The 18,668-nt window shown below is 41.2% G+C and overlaps 1 pseudogene across 1 annotated transcript; it reads left to right on the top strand.

The window, feature by feature from the left end:
* The first annotated feature begins 4,658 nt into the window (after positions 1-4,658).
* On the top strand, positions 4,659-17,749 carry LOC309637301 (alpha-N-acetylgalactosaminide alpha-2,6-sialyltransferase 6 pseudogene; annotated as a pseudogene). The gene has a single exon. The product of its transcript is annotated as an alpha-N-acetylgalactosaminide alpha-2,6-sialyltransferase 6 pseudogene (transcript).
* The last annotated feature ends 919 nt before the right edge of the window (positions 17,750-18,668 follow it).

Below are 18,668 nucleotides of genomic sequence, written 5' to 3'. Positions count from 1 at the left end.
TGGATCAGATGCTCTTTGGGTCAAATTCCCTATGGTGGGATAAAGGTTTCAGAGAGTGTGCCAAAGGAAGCCTTTTTGTGCATCTCCATATAGCAGAAAGTGTCCTCTTGCACGTGTTAACTCTAGAATCTTGACTGAGAAATGCGAACCATAGCTGGAGATTAATCTGATGAGAAGGCCCACTACCTTGATGCTTTTTCTCTCCTTTCCATTTATCTCTGGCCCTCTAGCTTGAGTGCAGTCTAAACCCCACTATTCCATTGCATTAATGTTTATATTAACTTCTATGGTTTTTAGTGCACCTGTTTGCTTCCGTTCCTTGTTCCTCAAAAGCAAATTAAATTTGAAAATCAAACCAGAATTAATAAGGATTAGGAGACATCAATGTTATCAAATCCAGAAGGAAAGAGAGGGGAAGTAGATGAAATTTGACAATATTTATAAATAGGAAGGAGTGGGAAAATAGCAGAGAAATGAGAAAGACAGATAAATTATGCCTGTCTCATCACATCCATTCCTCTTCCATATGTTGTATACCACCTCTAGCAATTTACCACACTCCAGCGCCAAGATAGCAAGAAGCACAGGATTTCCTGAGAGACCACGGCTCTCACCTCTCCGTCGCAGGCCCAAATTTAGAAAAACAAAAACACTCAACAGCAACCAAAAGTTCACATTGGGCGGCTTGTTCCTCCTCCAGCCCTGATTTCTAGGCAGATTTTTTTCTAGCCTATGGAAATGTTTTAGCATTAATTTGATCATGGTTTCTTTCACACTTCCTTACTAAGGTATTAAAAAAGGGAATTCGCAGAAATTCATCGAGTGCCATCAGCGACATTTTCACAAGTGTTGAAGAAATGAATATGAAGATGGATTTCAGAAATAGTTCTTCAACTTATTTAGTTCATTCGCTGTTACAGAAGATCAGTCAGAGTCCAAGTGCGTTATGTTGAATAAAAAGTTCAAGTTCTTAACATGTAGGTCCCAAACTCAAACCATTATATTGACCCTGCATCCATGAAAACTCTCCATTGTTTCCACGTGCAACTTTACCCTCAACCCATATCCCCCAATACCTGTTTGACTGTGCCTCGAGAGGCGTCTATATTCTATTTCATGGCTAAGAAAACAAATTTTTTGTCAACTATAAATAGTATAAATGTGCTTACCAGGACATATTAGACCTGCACATTAAGGTCAAGTTATTTGGTCTGACTTGTGCCCCTTTAAAAATCTGTACTCTCATCTCCAGAGAGTAAGTCTGAGGGCGAGCTTGCTACATAATTAGTGACTTGAGTTCTCCTAGGGGCTCAATTTCAGAAGGACATTATGAGCCATGAACAACTGAGAATATATCAAAAATAAAATGAACAGATTAAATGTAATCAGAGGCTTTCAAAACAAAAAAAATTTTTTTAAGATCAAAGAATCTTATTTGTGCAGGTTAATTGCATTAGTTCAGGGTACCATGAAAACATAGCAAAGACTCGGTGGCTTAAACAACAGAAATTTTGTTTGAGTCCTGGAGGGTGGAAGTCCAAGATCAGGGTGCCGGCATCACCGGGTTCTGGTTAGGATTCTCTTCCTGGCTGGCAGATGACCTTCGCCGTGTGTCCATACAAAGCAGGGAAAGAGAGAGAGCAAGCTCTTTGGTATCTCTTCTTATAAGGGCACAATCCTATAATGAGAGCTCTACCCTCATGACCTCATCTCCAAACACTATCACATTGAGGGTTAGGACTTCACCATAAGAATGAGGGGGGAAGGGGAGACATAGTTCAATCCTTGGCAATAAGCTAGAATTAACTGGGTTGGGGAGCTGCATTACACTGCTAACTAATCTTGAACTCAGTGGATCCTGAAAACCATGCCTTTTCACAATTTGCTGCTGGTAAGCCCCTCACTTCCACCCTTTATTTGGGCAGCTGGCCTACAGTCAATAGTATAGACCACTATAATAATAAATATTCAATATTTTATCTTTTTTTGTATCTGATTTATTAGTCCAGGAGATTCGTACCTTTGGGGTGGAGGGATCCTCCCAGCTTTGTATTATCTTCACATTTATTTAATAAGCTTGCTTTTTATATGTCCATTTGAGTCAATAACTAAAATGATAAAATATAAAAGGGAAGAGGGGAGAAGCATAGAACTTTCCCTATATAGACCCATCATCAGTATCCTTTGGGTTCTGTCATTTAATAAGTTTACCAAGCTGCCATCATATATATTTTATAGTTTATCTTATCCATAAGAAAATTGTCAGATATCTTGTAAAATGCCTTCAAAATTCCAAATACAGTATGTCTACATCATTTTTTGGACCTCTCATTTCAGTAACAATGACAAAAATTTGAAATGAGATGGCCCAACACATTTTGCTCTTGGTAAATTAATTCTGACTCCTTGTTAGGTGTTCTTTCTAACTCTGAATCTTTTCTAATCTAACTCTAGTCTGCATTGGCATTTAGATCACCTTGATTTTCTATAACATTTAGGCTTCCGTGAAGTGTTCTATGATGGAATGTTGCTCATATTTTCTTTTTCAATATTTCAATTTAATTCAGTTTTTTCCATAACATGATTTTACAAGTACCATCTGCATTGCTTGAAACTGATCACATGAGAAGCTCTTCAAAAGTGCTTCTTAAGGGACTTCCCTGGTGGGCCAGTGGTTAGGACTCAGGTATTTTCATTGCAGGGGGCCTGGGTTTGATCCCTGGTCGGGGAGCCAAGATCCCACAAGCTGTGCGGCAAGGCCAAAACCAAAGATAAGTGCTTATTAAAAGAATGAGTGAGTAGCAGCATTCCCTTTTAGAGCAGCTATGGGGGGTTAGTTTGTGGTTATAGGAGAAGCAATGCTGAAGGAATTTTGAATGAGTTATAGGCTTTCAGGAGGCAGAGCAGAGAGAGAATGGGGGACAGAGCACAAACTGAAGAACACAGAGGGAGAAACAAGGGGAAGATTCAGAAGAGAATTAGGGAAGATGGGCAACGTGGGTTCAGTTACAACTTGGGGACCATTAAAGGCTGCATGGGAAGCAATGAAGACCAAGGGCACGCATTAAGTTGGGTAAAGAAAATCTGTTAAGAGAAAGACACAAAAGCAGTGAAATAATTTTTTAAATCTTCCAGATAACAAATAAAAGACAGACATAAAATTGTGGTTAACTGTGTCAAATGTTGTCTCATGAGGTTATTATTCTGAGCAAATTCGAAAATACAGGAGGGTAAGATGGACTTGGAGAAGATCAGGACACACCCGATATTATTAATTATTATTTCCTCTCAGCCTGCAGAACTGTTTAATATAATTTCACCTGTAGCTTGATCATCTGCCCTTTAATTTAGCTATAGTAGTTCTATCATCTTATCCTTTTTAAACTTATTTTTTCATTTAAGATTTTGCGAGAAAGACTAATTCTTCAATGGAAATGTTTGTAGACCATGGAACTCTAATTTAAAAACCAACGCATACCCAATTACATTTGATTCAAAAGTAATGCCAGAGGACAAAATGCAGGATTTTTAAATTTAAAAACAATTATTCTCAAAGCGCATATACTATATAGAAGAAAATGCAAATCCAAGTGGATCTATTTTTCATTTGTCCAGGCTTCATTAGATGTTACTATTGTGAATGCAATAGGACTCATGAATTACATAAAACATTTTAAAGGGTTTGTTTATATGTGAGATAGTAAGTTTCCATAGAGTTACCTGAAATTGAAAGTTCTCCCACCTTCTGGGCTTAACCAGTCATTTAAACTTTCAATAAAAAGGCTTTAACCTGGTTCATTAATTTCTCAGGGCATTCTTATGTTTCTTATGTTTTTTCTAGTTACCACTGACTCCTTTTTCCTGAGTCAGTCAAAAGTTTACTTTCACTTTATCCTGTTCCTCTTCTACATTACTTCAAATCACGTGCAACATTCCTCTGATTTCTCTCATTTCTCTAAAATATGCCTAACTCAAGGCTGTGTTATCTACAGAGAGCCTATTTTTACTGAAGGTTTTGGGCAACAAAGGGTGCCAAGTTTACTATACAATTTTTTTTTAATGTGTATTTATTTACTTCATTGTGCCAGGTCTTAGTTGCAGCTTCCTGGGTCCTTAGTTGCGGCTCGCCAGCTCCTTAGTTGCAGCACCTGGGCTCCTTAGTTGTGGCTCTCAGGATCCTTAGTTGTGCCATGAGAACTCTTAGTTGCAGTATGCATATGGGATCTAGTTCCCTGACCAGGGATCGAACCTGGGCCCCCAGCATTGGGAGCACAGAGTCTTATCCACTGCACCACCAGGGAAGTCCCAACTATATAATTGTTTTTAAAATCTTAAAATTGATTATTAGATACCATTCCCCTATATTCAACTGGGCATTTCCTACCTTGAGGAATTTCTCATCAATCATGGCCTACTTTGGACCCAACATTCTGTGTTCTTCTCCTGTCTCTACCAGACAGCCTCCAACTCACTACTCCAGTAATTTTTTTTTTAAACATCTTTATTGGAGTATAATTGCTTTACAACGGTGTGTTAGTTTCTGCTTTATAACAAAGTGAATCAGCTATACATATACATATACCCCATATCTCCTCCCTCTTGGGTCTCCCTCCCACCCTCCCTATCCCACCCCTCTAGGTGGTCACACCCAAGCTGATCTCCCTGTGCTATGCTGCTGCTTCCCACTAGCTACCTATTTTACATTTGGTAGTATATGTAAGTCCATGCCACGCTCTCACTTCGTCCCAGCTTCCCCTTCCCCTTCCCCGTGTCCTCAAGTCCATTCTCTACGTCTGTGTCTTTATTCCTGTCCTGCCCCTAAGTTCTTCAGAACCTTTTTTTTTTTTTTAGATTCCATATATATATGTGTTAGCATACTGTATTTGTTTTTCTCTTTCTGACTTACTTCACTCTGTATGACAGACTCTAGGTCCATCCCCCTCACTGCAAATAACTCAATTTCGTTTCTTTTTATAGCTGAGTAATATTCTATTGTATATATGTGCCACATCTTCTGTATCCATTCGTCTGTCGATGGACACTTAGGTTGCTTTCATGTCCTGGCTATAGTAAATAGAGCTGCAATGAACATTGTGGTACATGACTCGTTTTGAATTATGGTTTTCTCTGGGTATATGCCTAGTAGTGGGATTGCTAAGTTGTATGGTAGTTCTGTTTTTAGTTTTTTAAGGAACCTGCATACTGTTCTCCATAGTGGCTGTATCAATTTACATTCCCACCAACAGTGCACGAGGGTTCCCTTTTCTCCACACCCTCTCCAGCAGTTATTGTTTGTAGATTTTTTGATGATGGCCATTCTGACTGGTGTGAGATGATACCTCATTGTAGTTTTGATTTGCATTTCTCTAATGATTAGTGATGTTGAGAATTCTTTCATGTGTTCGTTGGCAATCTGTATATCTTCTTTGGAGAAATGTCTGTTTAGGTCTTCTGCCCATTTTTGGATTGGGTTGGTTGTTTTTTTGATATTGAGCTGCTTGTAAATTTTGGAGATTAATCCTTTGTCAGTTGCTTCATTTGCAAATATTTTCTCCCATTCTGAGGGTTGTCTTTTCGTCTTGTTTATGTTTTCCTTTGCTGTGCAAAAGCTTTTAAGTTTCATTAGGTCCCATTTGTTTATTTTTGTTTTTATTTCCATTTCTCTAGGAGGTGGGTCAAAAGGATCTTGTTGTGATTTATGTCATAAAGTGTTCTGCCTATGTTTTCCTCTAAGAGTTTTATAGCGTCTGGCCTTATCCAATAATTTCTTATGCAGTGCAGTTCAGCTCTCCATCCACTAGCCAAATAATGTCCAGGTTCATGTTTGCACACTCAGAAATTCATGAAGATGATTTGCTAAACAAAGGATTGTTGACTTTAAATTTCCAACATTTAACAGCAAAACAACTGAGGGCTCTTTGAAATTGGTTTTCAAATTCTTAGGAAGTTTCCCTCCAGCTGTCTACAGCAAGATCCTACATGTCCTGAGTCTTATTTTTATCTTTCTGAAACATCAGTTGATAACAACTATAGGCACAGACAAAAAATTCTGGTATCCTAGAGTTGTTCCCCAACCATCAAAAACCCATTTTGTTGACAAAATCTATTCATTACTTAGCTGTATTATCAATTGGATGAGAATACACAGAGCACAGATTTCAAATGTAACTCTTCTATCACATTATATAAATAACTTTTAATCACCTTCCTGAAGATAGGGGCTTGTAGTACCCAGAGTTTGAAAAGAAGCAGAAGGAAAGTAAAACAGTCTTTCCTCCTCTTAGGGGGAAACTAGCTTAAACTCTAGTTACCAAAGAAATACGATTCTCTCCTCGCTCTGTGGACCTACGTTGCCACTTGGATTTATGGTGACAATGTTTCCTGGCTCTCTGGATTTATGCCTGACACTGAAGTTGCACAGACAGCCATTTACATTTCTTTAGAAGACTTTTTAACTCCGTAGCTCTAACAACTGCTTTTGAGCAAAGGCAAATTAGGTAACTTTGAAGGTCTAAGTCTTGCATTTTGTGTTTCTTCCTTACCATTGCTATATTATGTGTAGCTGACACAGCCTGAAGATACAGCATGATACACCATATGTGTTTAAGGGTGGGGGACAAAATCAACGCACAGGAACTGACAGTCACCTTCACTATGCCAGTTTGTGTATAACAATTGATTTACATTCCTCTTTTCTTCAAGAGCCAGAAGGTGGCATCTGACTACTTATTTTAATATTTGTATTTATTTCATTAAATATATTATGCTTAGATTGACAACTTAAACTTATCTTCTATTTTTAAATATAGAATTAAGTACAGCAAATTAACTTGCTGGAGAAAAAACAAATGATATGAAGCAAAAAATATAGAAAGGCAATAAGGCCATCTATCCTCAGATCCACAGAATAGATCAGAATTGTCTTCAAATGATTATGATCTAAATATTTTTAGAAAGACTTCCACAATGATTTTGAACTGTTCAACCAGTAGTAAGACTATTAAAATGAAAAGGTAAGAAAAATATACACTATCTCTCAAATTACCCTGACTTAGGCTTAAACTTCAGAGATCTAATTAGATCTCAGATCTAGAGAAATGCAAGGAAATGACCTCTCAGCTTAGAAGGCCGTCTCTTTTCTTTTCCCCTTAGACAGCCTATGTTCACTGTGAATTATCTATCACAATATTAGTAAAATTGAGGAAGAACAAACAGGAAAACATAGATGAAATGTTTTAAAGATGTTGTTCCTCTTTTTATAATTTCATTGCCCTTCAATATATCCATTGATAAAACACAGTTTGTTATTATTCTGTACAAACTCTTGGTGCTAAGCATGTTGGAGGTAAAGGAGAACAAGCTATGATCCCTGTCCTCAAGTCACCCACAACCAAGCCTGGAAGGTTGTCACAAAGAGGTCATCAAAATGTAACACAGTGAAGGCAATGACGGATGTGCAAAACTGTGAGAAAAGCTCAGAGCAAAGTATTTCCTGAGGAACACAGTGAGAGCAAGTAGGAGGGTCCAGAAGGCTTCCTGGAGAAGGCAACCTGAACTGAGTTTCATAACATTAGCAGGAATTCCACATAGACCAGTAGGCTAAGAAAGTAGAAATGGCATTCTAGGCAAGAGACTACCAGAAAAGGGTGTGAGGATGGCATTGGCGGGTGCTAAATGATAGAGTTCCTTATATGCTATATATTGATATCAGCATATATATTAAAGGGTTTGATATTTAGCCTGTAAGAGTTAGGACTCTTCTGAACGGTTATACACCAATCTGTGACATGGTCAAATGTGAGTTTTAAGAAGATCACTCTGGTGGCAGGATGAAGAATTAGTCATAATGGGATAAGACCAGAGGCAGGCAGTTGAGTTTGGAATCTACTGCTTGAGATGATGAGGGTTAAACCAAAACCTTGTTATAAGGACAAAGAGAAAAGAATCTATCCCAGAGCTATTGAGGTGGGAAAGTTGGCAAGATTTTATGATATGTATGGTAGGGTGTGCAAGAAAGGTGGGGTCTGCAGCAATTTCTTGTGTAGCTGCTGGATGGAAAGTAATATCATCAGATAAGATAGAAAATACAGGAGGAGGGAAAATTTTTAAGAGGAAACAAAAGTGTTCATATTCAGAAGTATTGAGAGAGATGCCTATAAGGCATCCTGTGGAGAGATCTAGTTAGCAAAGGGCTGTGTAACTATACTGTAGAGGTCTAGATTAGAGACATCGATTTGGAAGTCTTTAGTAAAGGTTAGAGATAATGAGAATAGCCAGGATCTCTCAGACAGAATGTGAGCACGAAATAAGGGGCTCTAGAAAAACCCTTGGTGAATTCCAACCTTTAAGAGGTGGGCAGAAGTTCCCAGAAAAGAAACTGAGAAGTTAATGCCCATTTTCCAAAATTATCAACGTGACTGAAAGAGAGTGTGTGTTGACAGTCCTAATGCCCGGCACTTTCCTTTAAAAAATGACAATGAGGATTGCAGGTATTTAAGTACTTAGGGTGTCAACCCCACAAATTGGAACTTTTCATCTTCCTTGGATGTCTCTCTGCCTGAGTTTTGACTTCTAAACATAAATTCTAATGAACAGTCGTTAATATTCTTCTTACAAATAAAGATTTCCTCTTCAAACATTTACAGCATTTTCTTGTGTGAAACGCTTACTAAAAAGAATGTCTTGAAGAGTGGCAGTGAAGAATTGGAAGCATTGGATGGAGGAGAACTTTGAGAGTTTGGCTGCAATGGAGCAAAATACAACAACAGGTTTATTACCAGATGAAGAGAAATAATAAACACGTTGCTCCCCGCTTTATTAGTCAAGGGTTAGTTGTATATAAAAGACCATATTGCAAAATTCTACACTCAAAGACAAGTTGAACAGTTTTCTTTTGGAAAATCACTTATACATTTCTAGGACTTATTATTTTTCCACAGTTAAATCTCTGTTCCTGTCCTTGTCATTTCACATTTGGTATTCCAAAACCCATTCCTCACCACCTGTCTTAGCCTTCTCTTCAATCTGTCCAAAAGCTTACAGCTAAAATCATCTTTCAAATCTCTTCTTTCACCACAGTACTTTCTTCCTTAAGATTACTTTTCAATGTTTTAAATCAACATTTTCTGGGAGCCCTCAGGGACATACTAGTAACATCTTCTTAGCCTCAAAAGAGATATATATGTATATATATAATTTAATTTTAACAAATGATAATTTATTGAGCTGTGAACAATTAAAACAGAAACAAAAATAGTAACACCTTTTATGTGTGTAGTTACTGAAATTTTTCCAAGGCTTTTCACCTTATTAATTTTAATAACTTCTATCCTTTGACTGATGTTATTCTCATTTTAGATGGAAGAAACTGAGACCCAGAATGTTTAGGGGCTTTATCCAAACTCATGCAAGGTCAAAATGAATCTCAGAACTCAGTTTTCTCAACTATCTACCTAGTGCTTTCTCTACTTAAGTAAAATGGTATACCTAACACTGCCTGGAATTAATGCCAATAAAAAAGGGAGCAAACATTACTGTGTGCCTATAGTACATTTGGCACTGAGCTAAATAAATTATACGATAACTTCCATTAATCTTCTCAATCCCCCATCATTTCTTTTTTCTAACTGAGGACTAGGAGTGTAAGAGCCAGTAATATTACTCATTACATAAGTAATAAAGAAAGGAGTATAATTTATTTCATAATTAATAAAGGAATAATTTGAAACTATGTTTCTGATCCCAAAGTCTGAGTTCTTTCCACCTATGTGCACTGTCTCACATAGTAAAAAGCTTCAAGCCCATTTCCATCTGTTATATCTACACAATACAGTTTTAATGAGTGGCAATTATATTACAAATATATTGCAGACAAGATGATAATGAAAGAAAAATGCCATCAGCCCTGACCTTGAGAAGCACCCAGTCTTGGAGGGAACACCAACAAGTAAACACAGCAAAAAGTACAGATTTTTCCTTTCATAACAATGGGGGAGGGGTAAAGATGAAAGGAGTTTTGTTAAAAAGAATGTAAAAGAAAATAAAAATATTTTTAAATGTTAAAAAAAATATGTAAAATGATAGTTCAGTAACAAAGCTCTCAAAACAGTGATTCTCAAACCTTATTTTGTTATACATTAGGACATTTTATTATAACCATGGACAACCTGTATGTCTGAAAGAAACTAAGGACAAATTTTAATCCACATAACAAACTACAGGTATATGAGGGAGATGAATCATGACATTCAATAAATAATGATACCCCACCTATAGCACAGTCAGGAAGCATGGTCCTTCAAGGGATGAAATACAGTACGCTTGGTACAAACTACGAATGTATACCTGATAAGGTAACTTGCACGTATGCCTATTTAGTAAATACTTATTGACTCTGGCAGTGAGAAGGAGGTGGTGTGCACTTGGAAATGAACACTGAAATGTTAAATACCCGGAAAGCAGAATTGTGCTCTGTTTAAAACATCTACTAGCCATCGTGTAATCAGCGTAATAAATTTTACAGCTCACATATCATTTTCTACTGCTGTTGACCCTCCTGCTGCTAAATTATTTCCATCTTTCTAAGGTACAAGAATTCTACATAAACAGAATCCCATAAAAGTCATCCTATTATTCTTACCGAATTCAATTATCAATAAACGTTTATTAAGGACCAACTATGAGCCAGGCACTTAATAGAAGTTTCCTTGACAAATGGACAAAATTTTGGAAAGACTGACCTCACTGAATACAGATACTATGTCCTAGTTATTCTGCATTCCTTTAATACACACACATTAATGTCACATTTGTAACAGGTTTAGATGGGTATTTATCAAGTGTGGATTTAAGGAATCTTATTCTTGGTAAATCCAAAATCCATTTGAAACATATGGGTTCATTCTTTCAATCCAAGTTCATCTTTTTCAAGTTTAAATGAATTGGTTTTGAAACATGAATTTAGAAAGGCAAAAAGACTAATCAAAGAAGCTCCTAAGACTTCTCACCCCTGGAGAAACATATGGATGTTATTTAAAATCAATTCAGAAAAAAAGACAGGTTGACATTTCTTATTTAAATCAAAGCTTGTCTTTGCAGTATTACATACGGCATGATTATTAGAAGATGTGTACCAGAAGGAGTTCACGTTAGCAATCGACACAAACTGACTCTGGCTGATGTAAGCAAACAAAAAGGAGTTTTTAAAAGATGTTATAAGGGGAAGACCCAGATTTGAATTACTAAGGAGCCTGGAGAATAGAAGGAATCATGTAGCAACGACACAGCCAGAACCACAGCCAAACTCCAACCGGAGAGCTACTGCCAAGAGGAACCCTGTTGCTGCCACCACGAATCTCTTAATCCCACATCGCACCCTCCCACGTTATTGGCACTGGACGCTGGGTGACACCGCTTTCGACTGGCACAACCAAGAAGTTTCTACTGCTCTCCCTTCCTGGTATCATTTGCTTTTGATTTAAGATCCAGGGTGAGTGGTCTGATTGGCTCAGCCTAGATGACTGTATAGTACACTCACAAAATGGAAGGAGATTCAGATGCTATAAAGAAAGTTGTAAAGATAAATATTAACAAGGTGATATTAATGTTTGCCACTGTGAAAACTGCCCTACATTCTTCACCTCTTATCTCTGATTTTGCTCAATTCTTCCATTTCTGTCTTCTTTCCTAAGTCTATAATATGCATCCCCCTACAGAATTTAAAGTCACATCCCTATTCCTTAGGACTTGACTATATCTCTATTGGATATGATTGAGTTCATCTGCATTGAACAGAAAACCTCCAAAACAGCACTGGTTTAAACAAGTTAGAAGTTTTCCTAGCGATCACAAAAGGATTTTGAAAACCAGCCGCCCAGAATTGTCACAGTGGCTCCATAATTATAATGAGATCATGACCCACTCTTTCCATTGTACCATCAAGGGCACCTCATCGTCCAAAATGGCTGCCAGAATTCCAACCATCACATCTGCAGGCCAGCAAAGTGAAAAAGTGGAAGGGACAAAATGCTGTTTGCCTCTTCCCTTGTAAGGAATTCTTGTGGAAGCCACACACGAAACTTCTGCTTACATTTCATTGTCCTTACTTAGTCACCTGTTTGTACCTAGCTGCTAAGAAAATTAGGAAATAAATCTTTAACTTGGGCAGCAAAATTAGGAAATAAATCTTTAACTTGGGCAGGCTAAAAATCGAGATTCTGATACTACTGAAGAAGGGGTGAGTGGCTAATGCGGAAAGAGGGGGTGTAAATAGCATTGTCTCAAACAATTTGTTTTTACTGTGCTCTCAGTATTCCCTCTGTGGTATTTTTGTCTCACAAACAGAATTGGCCGAGGTAAACAAGTATCATCTCCTGGAATGCGCACAATTATTTAAAAGCAGGCTTCTCTAGTACATACTCATTGTTTGCCTCCACTGGTAGTACTTCCTGCTCTCCATAAAACATACCTCAATTGCTTTAGGGAATTTTTCTCCCTTCAGTCTCAGCCATATGGTTTACCATGCTCTACCCTCAGTTCCAGGGTTCAGTGTAGTCCATCACCCAGGTCCTAAAATTTGAGGCAGTACTGGTATCTTATTTCATTCAATTAAAAAAAAAAAACAGGAAATTTGGGGGTAGAGGTTTCTGGGGGTAAAAATCAGCCAGGTAACAAATAATTTTTGTATATGTACAATGTATCAACAATAGTTCTAGACACTTAGAATATAGCGGGGCATTGATTCAGGTGCAGATGACAGAAACTATTCTAGATAGTTTAAGCCGAAAGGCATTTAGTACAGGGTCCTTAGCTTACAAAATCATTGGAGGGGCTGAAGGAGCCAGACCAAGGCTCAGTCTTTAGAAATGATTCCCAGAACACCATTAAAGAATTGGCCTAATGAGGCAGCTGTTTTCCCTGTTACCAGAAAGCTGGGTAATCAGGAAGCTGCTGGTTCAATTGTTGACTCAAGTATCACACTGTTTCCTTCAAGTTCCCAGCATGAGGAAGCCAGCTGTTGGCCCTAAGATCACATCACCTTGACTACAATTCAAGCCCTATGCCCTGCCTCCCGGCACAAGATTGGACACTGGAAACTCTAATAACATTGATGCAGAAAAAGCAAACAAACGAAGACCAAAATCTCCACAACTGTGCTTACCTTCAGAACTCGTTGAAGCAATACAGTAGAGACTGGCTTCCTTCCACCTTGCAAATCTTACATGGATGGCTTTGTTGGCATAAATACATCATCTGAAAAGGAGTTTAGAAACTATTTTAAATGTTCCTGTCTCAAAAATGAAGTGAAGGATATTACAGAGGAATAAGAATGGAGTTTTTGCATCCAGTCTGCAGTATCTGTCACAAGCAGTCAACACGGTAGGTGAAATCTCTGTCTTCTGTGACACTGAATCTCTGTCCTCTTAAGGAGACTCCTCTCCTCCTTATGAGTGACAAACTTATTAAATGAGGAGGCCATTAGATGGAGGCGGCTCTATTACCATGGCAGCCTTCATAAGCAAACCAAAATCTTATGCCTGTAAATGCCTCAAGGTTACGATATCAAAATGCCAAGGACCACCAGTCACAAATAGCCAACTAGGCTTAAAGCTGCAGCCAATCAATAATTTTCTTACTTTGCTTCTGCCCTTTCTCTAGAAAAGTCTCTCCCTGTCCGTAGAGCACTAACCACTTCCGTTTTGGTGCTGCCCAAGTCAAATCTGTTTTTGCTCAAATGAACTCCTCAATACTGTAATATGCCTCAGTTTATCCTTCTAACAGGAGCAATCAGAACGGATTTACACTCTGAATAGTGTGGTAAGTACAGGTGAGTCTTTAACTTCTCTCAGTCATTTCACCATCTTGAAGGAAGACAGCCTGAAAATGACACTGCTCAATGAAGAAGAGCAGAGCCAGGGACTTCATAGAGAAATATATAACTAGAGCTCCAATGACATCGTGTGCCTCTAGATCAAGCCATGCCTGAATCCCGTCTTCCTTGAACTGCTATGTTAACTCAGCCAATATACCTTCTTTTGGGTTAAGCCATCTTGATTGGGATTTTCCATCTCTGTCAATTAAGTGATTCTTATTCACACAGCGTTTAGAACCAGAAATGGGGTACTGAAAAAGATTTAACTTATGCAGAATTGTCTACACTGAAGTAGGGGAAAAGGTCATGAGGACTCTGTCATCTGGAGCTGAGAAAACTGGCAACCTTTGTTACAGGGTATGAAGACTCCTCGTTAAAACAATAGTAGTTGGCCCACCGCCCAGGCCTGGGCCCTGGGGGTGAAAGGCGGCGCTAGGACCTGGAGGGCGGAGGCTGCGGCGGGGCCTGGGCGGCCAGAGCGGTGCGACGCGAACTCTGGCTCTCGGCTCCCCGCGCCTTGTGAGGGGGCTTGGGGGCTGCAGGGGCCAGGTGCTCCCCGGGGCAGATGAGGAAACGGAGGCTCAGAGACGTCACATGACTTGCCGGAGGCCCCTCAGCCAGTGTAGCCCCACACCCCTGCCCCTGGGCGGCCTGCAGGACTCTGTCCCCTGCCCCTCAGCAGATGCTGAGGACAGACGAGTAGCAACAAACTCCCAGCAGTGCCAGTGGGGTCTTTCATTAACGCTCCCTGCCGCGCCGCATCCGTCAGCCTGTAAAAATGGAGCATCACCGATGGCTCCACCCCCACTCTTGGCAACAAAACGAGGCTTTCCCGGTGCCACCAGTATGTGACTGTCACCAGCTTCAGCCACCTGCTAGGCACCAGGCTGGGCCCGAGATCCCGCGAGCACAATCCGCGCGAACGAGGCACCCACCTCGGGCTCCTCGGCCGACGCGGGCAACAAAACCACCTTCCGCGTGATGGCCCGGTCCAGTGTATTCTGTGTGCTGCGGAGGCCCCCGGAGTTCGCCAGCCGGACCCCGAAACTCTGTTCATCTTCTGGGGTCCCCCAAACAAGATCCAGGAGCCCCAGGGCAGCCTGGCGCGCGTCACCCAGTGCGCAGGCCTGGTGTGCCCCGCACCGAGTCCCACGCCCTCCCTCTCGGCCGCATGCGCCAATTTGTGGACCTCTTCCGGGGTGAGACAGGCAAGGCCAGGGAAAAGTCCCATTCGCGGTCGAGCACGGGTTGCTTCGCCACGGCGATTGCACGTCTATAGCATGGTCCCCCTGCACCCCCCTCCCCAACTATTGCAGCCAGCAGCCCCGCCTGCAGTACATGCCCTACCGCTACTATGAGCCCAAGGGGCTGGACGAGTTATCACCTACATCTGGAATGAGCCTAGCAGCAAGGGCACCACCGACTCATCACGGAGAAGAGGGTCTTCTCATCCTGGGCCCAGCTGTACAGAATCACCTTCTCCCACCCCTCCTGGACCTAGGCCACCCTGCCTGTGGGACCCTCACAAGGGACACAGGAGAAGTGGCTCTCCACCCAGCCTCTCGACCAAGGGCCATCTCTGGCCAATCAAGGCTGGTCCGAGTGTCTTTTGGTCAATCTGGGCCTTGAAGAGGGTGAATCCTCCAGCCATTCAGGGCCTGGGAGTATCTCTTGGCCAAATCAGGGATTTGGGCTTCTATGTGGTTAATCGGGTGTTGGGGGTATTTCTTGTCCAGTCAGGGTCTGAGCATAGACAGTCAGGTTATTTCTGAGTAATCTGAGGCTAAGGACATGTCCTTTCCCATGATTCCTTTGTCCGGAGCCCCAGGATGGACCCCAAATTACTTCCCGTTGGCTGGGGACAGTGGGGTCCTGTTCCAAGGAGCTGGGAACTCTTGTGTTACCCGCTCCCTTCCCAGAGCCAGAAACAGGTTTTGTGGAGGTGGGAGCTATCTGGAGGCCAGGTTGGGACATTTGTGGGGTTGGAGGGCCCAGGGGTGGGAGGCTGGTGTTTGGGTCTTGGCTCTGCCCTGAGTGGCCTTGGACAAACCCCTTGCCCCCTCTCTGAGCATCCTTCTGCCTGTGTCAGGTTCTGATGTCTGAGAACCCTCCCACCTCTCCCACCAACCACCTTGGGTCTGTCCTCCTGGGTCTGTCCTCCGTAAGACTGGCCCCTCCAGCCACCACTCCTTGCTGGGGGGCTCAGCTCCCTGAGGGTCTGAGGCTCCCTTCCCAACCTCCTCCTAGAAACTTGAGGCAATTTTTTTTCATAGAGTCCCCCAGGGTTTGGTTTGGCGGACTCTGATAAGAAGGGACAAACCTTCAGCTCTTTCCTCAGCCCCGCCCCTCAGCTGCCATAGCTGGGATTTTAAAGAGCCAGGCCCCTTTTTGGCCATCCAGCAATGAGGTTTTCCACCGGCTGGAGGAAATTTGGGGGCTCAGAAAGGGGGGATCCCAGCTAATCTGGGATTTCCTGCAGCACCTTTGTCTGCAGCTGCTGGAGTTGTCCAAGAGTCTCCCCCAAACTGGGCCTGGGAAGGTTCTAGGGGGCCAGCCAGGATCTGTGTGGCCTGGGTTCTATCCCCTAACTCTACATCAGGCACTTTATTGCTGGGCCTCAGTGGAGTGGGTTTGTCCCCTGCTCTTCTGGAGCCTGGAAGTGAAGATTGGAGGCCTTCCTGGAGAAGGCCGCTAGCAGTGAACCATTGCACACTGGGGTGGAGGTGGGGGCCCGCAACTACCCCAGACCTGATTTTGTAATGATTGTACAAGAATAAATGCACCTAAGATCCAGAAAAACAAAACAAAAACAAACAAAAAATAGCAGTTGTAGCTTTAGGCTCAGACCGTGTATTGAATCTGAAGCGTTAAAAGATTTAGTAGGAAATTTTTAAGATATTTGTGTGTTAGCTGCCTCTTACAGCCTTTTTTTGCCATCATATATTAACTATTGACTATGCACCAGGCATTATACTAACAATTTACTTGTATTAGCTCATTTAATACCTGATGGCACAGGTACAATTATGATCTCCATTTTACTGATGAGGAAACTGAAGTAGTCTTCTATAGAAGAAAATAGGAGAAACCAGACCTCTAGAAAATAGGAAAACCTGGGCCAAAGAAAGAACATTCACTTTTCTCAGAGTGATTCTTTTGATGTGTTCCAAGTAATTAAAGTTGACTAGAAGATGTCTTTGCACAGGTAGAAAAAAAACTGAATTATCCAGCCCCATGCTAAAATCAGTTGTAATAAAAATCATAGAGAAGAAAAATTATCGAGTGATAACATTAGAGCCTGAGACAAGTTTTATAGCCTGGGCACCTCCCAAATAATGTCTTGTGTATTCAGTACAGGAAAAGGGGGCCATCACCTCTCATTGCAAAGATGCAGATGAGTGACTCCCCCAAGCCCCACTCGATCAGCCTATTGTTCTGAATTGCTCCCTAGAAGAGAACAAGGCAGAGGCCATTAAATGAACACCTATTTCTGAGAAACAAATTTCTCTGGGCATGTTATAAACTCAAAGACCATGATCTAATAACATCCCTGGCTTTGTTTACTATCCCTTGAAGTTCAATAAAAGTAGTTTAAAGTCTGCTTAAAATTCAATTAAAGTATTAAGGAAATAGTTTGAGGGCAAAACCTTCAACCAATTAATGAGGAATTAGGGTTGTTGATGACTCTATTCCCAAGGCAATTCTCAGGCCCCAGACCAAGAGAAAGAGTACTGCCTGAAGCCCCAAAGGTAAATACCACCCAAATTCCTTTCTAAGCTGTGATCACAGTGCCAGTAGATAGGAGATAACTTCCAAGGGGATGTAGAAGCACCAGATCCGCTAGGAACTTACTTTGCTCCCAGGTCAAGGAGCCTGTGTTACTCTGGTCCAGCAGGAAATATATGTCTTACAGACCATTGATTAATATATATTGTTATTTGTTACCCTCCATTGTATATTGATTTTATTGTAAGAAGTTAACACTTCCCAGTTAAATTCGGTCAGATCATCACACCACAGGAAGCTACATTTGGATAAAACCAAGAATCTGGCTCACTACCTAGAACAAGAGCCAACAAACTACAGTGTGAACCAAACCTGTCCCTTCCCCCACTTGCATTTGTGACTAAAATTGTATTGAAACTCAGCCACACCCATTTGTTTATGAGTTGTCTAAATGGCTGCTTTCACACTGCATCACCATAGCTAGCGGGCTTACCTAATTGCCACAGAGGCATTATGACTCACAAAGCATAAAGTGTTTAAGATCTGGCACTTAAAAAAAAAATCGTTGTCTACCCCTAACCTAGAGAATCCTAGTTCTGGCTCTGGATGCAGCAGTGTGATTGTTTCAGGGGTAGCACAACCACACGTACTTTCGATGATTCCCTAGGACTTGCAAGACTCAGAAACAGTTATACTCAGGCTGATATTTATTACAGCAAAAAGGATGCAAAGCAGGATCAGCAAGGGGAAAAGATGCACCTAGTGGAGTCTGTTGGGAAATAGACACGGGTTTCTAAAGCCCTCCTTCATGGAAGTCACACAGGATGCGCTCGCTGTTCCTCCAACAGTGATCTGTAGCACATGCAAAGTGTTTCCACCCAAGGAAGCACACCTGCATCTCAGACTGCAGGACTCTTACTGAGGGCTGGTTACAGTCGGCACCTTCACCTGCATGGCCAGCCATGATTTCCTCATCTCCAGAACCCCAGAAGGAAAGCAGTGTCCTCCAGAAATCACAGTGTCAGCATAAACTATCTGGGCAAGTTGGTCTAGCACGGTTGGGTGTCTCAGG

Source organism: Balaenoptera physalus, assembly GCF_965194825.1.
Source record: "Balaenoptera physalus genome assembly, chromosome: 11".
NCBI lineage: Eukaryota > Metazoa > Chordata > Mammalia > Artiodactyla > Balaenopteridae > Balaenoptera > Balaenoptera physalus.
The sequence above is the reverse complement of the archived record's forward strand: the minus strand, read 5'-3'. Positions and strand labels throughout refer to the sequence as shown.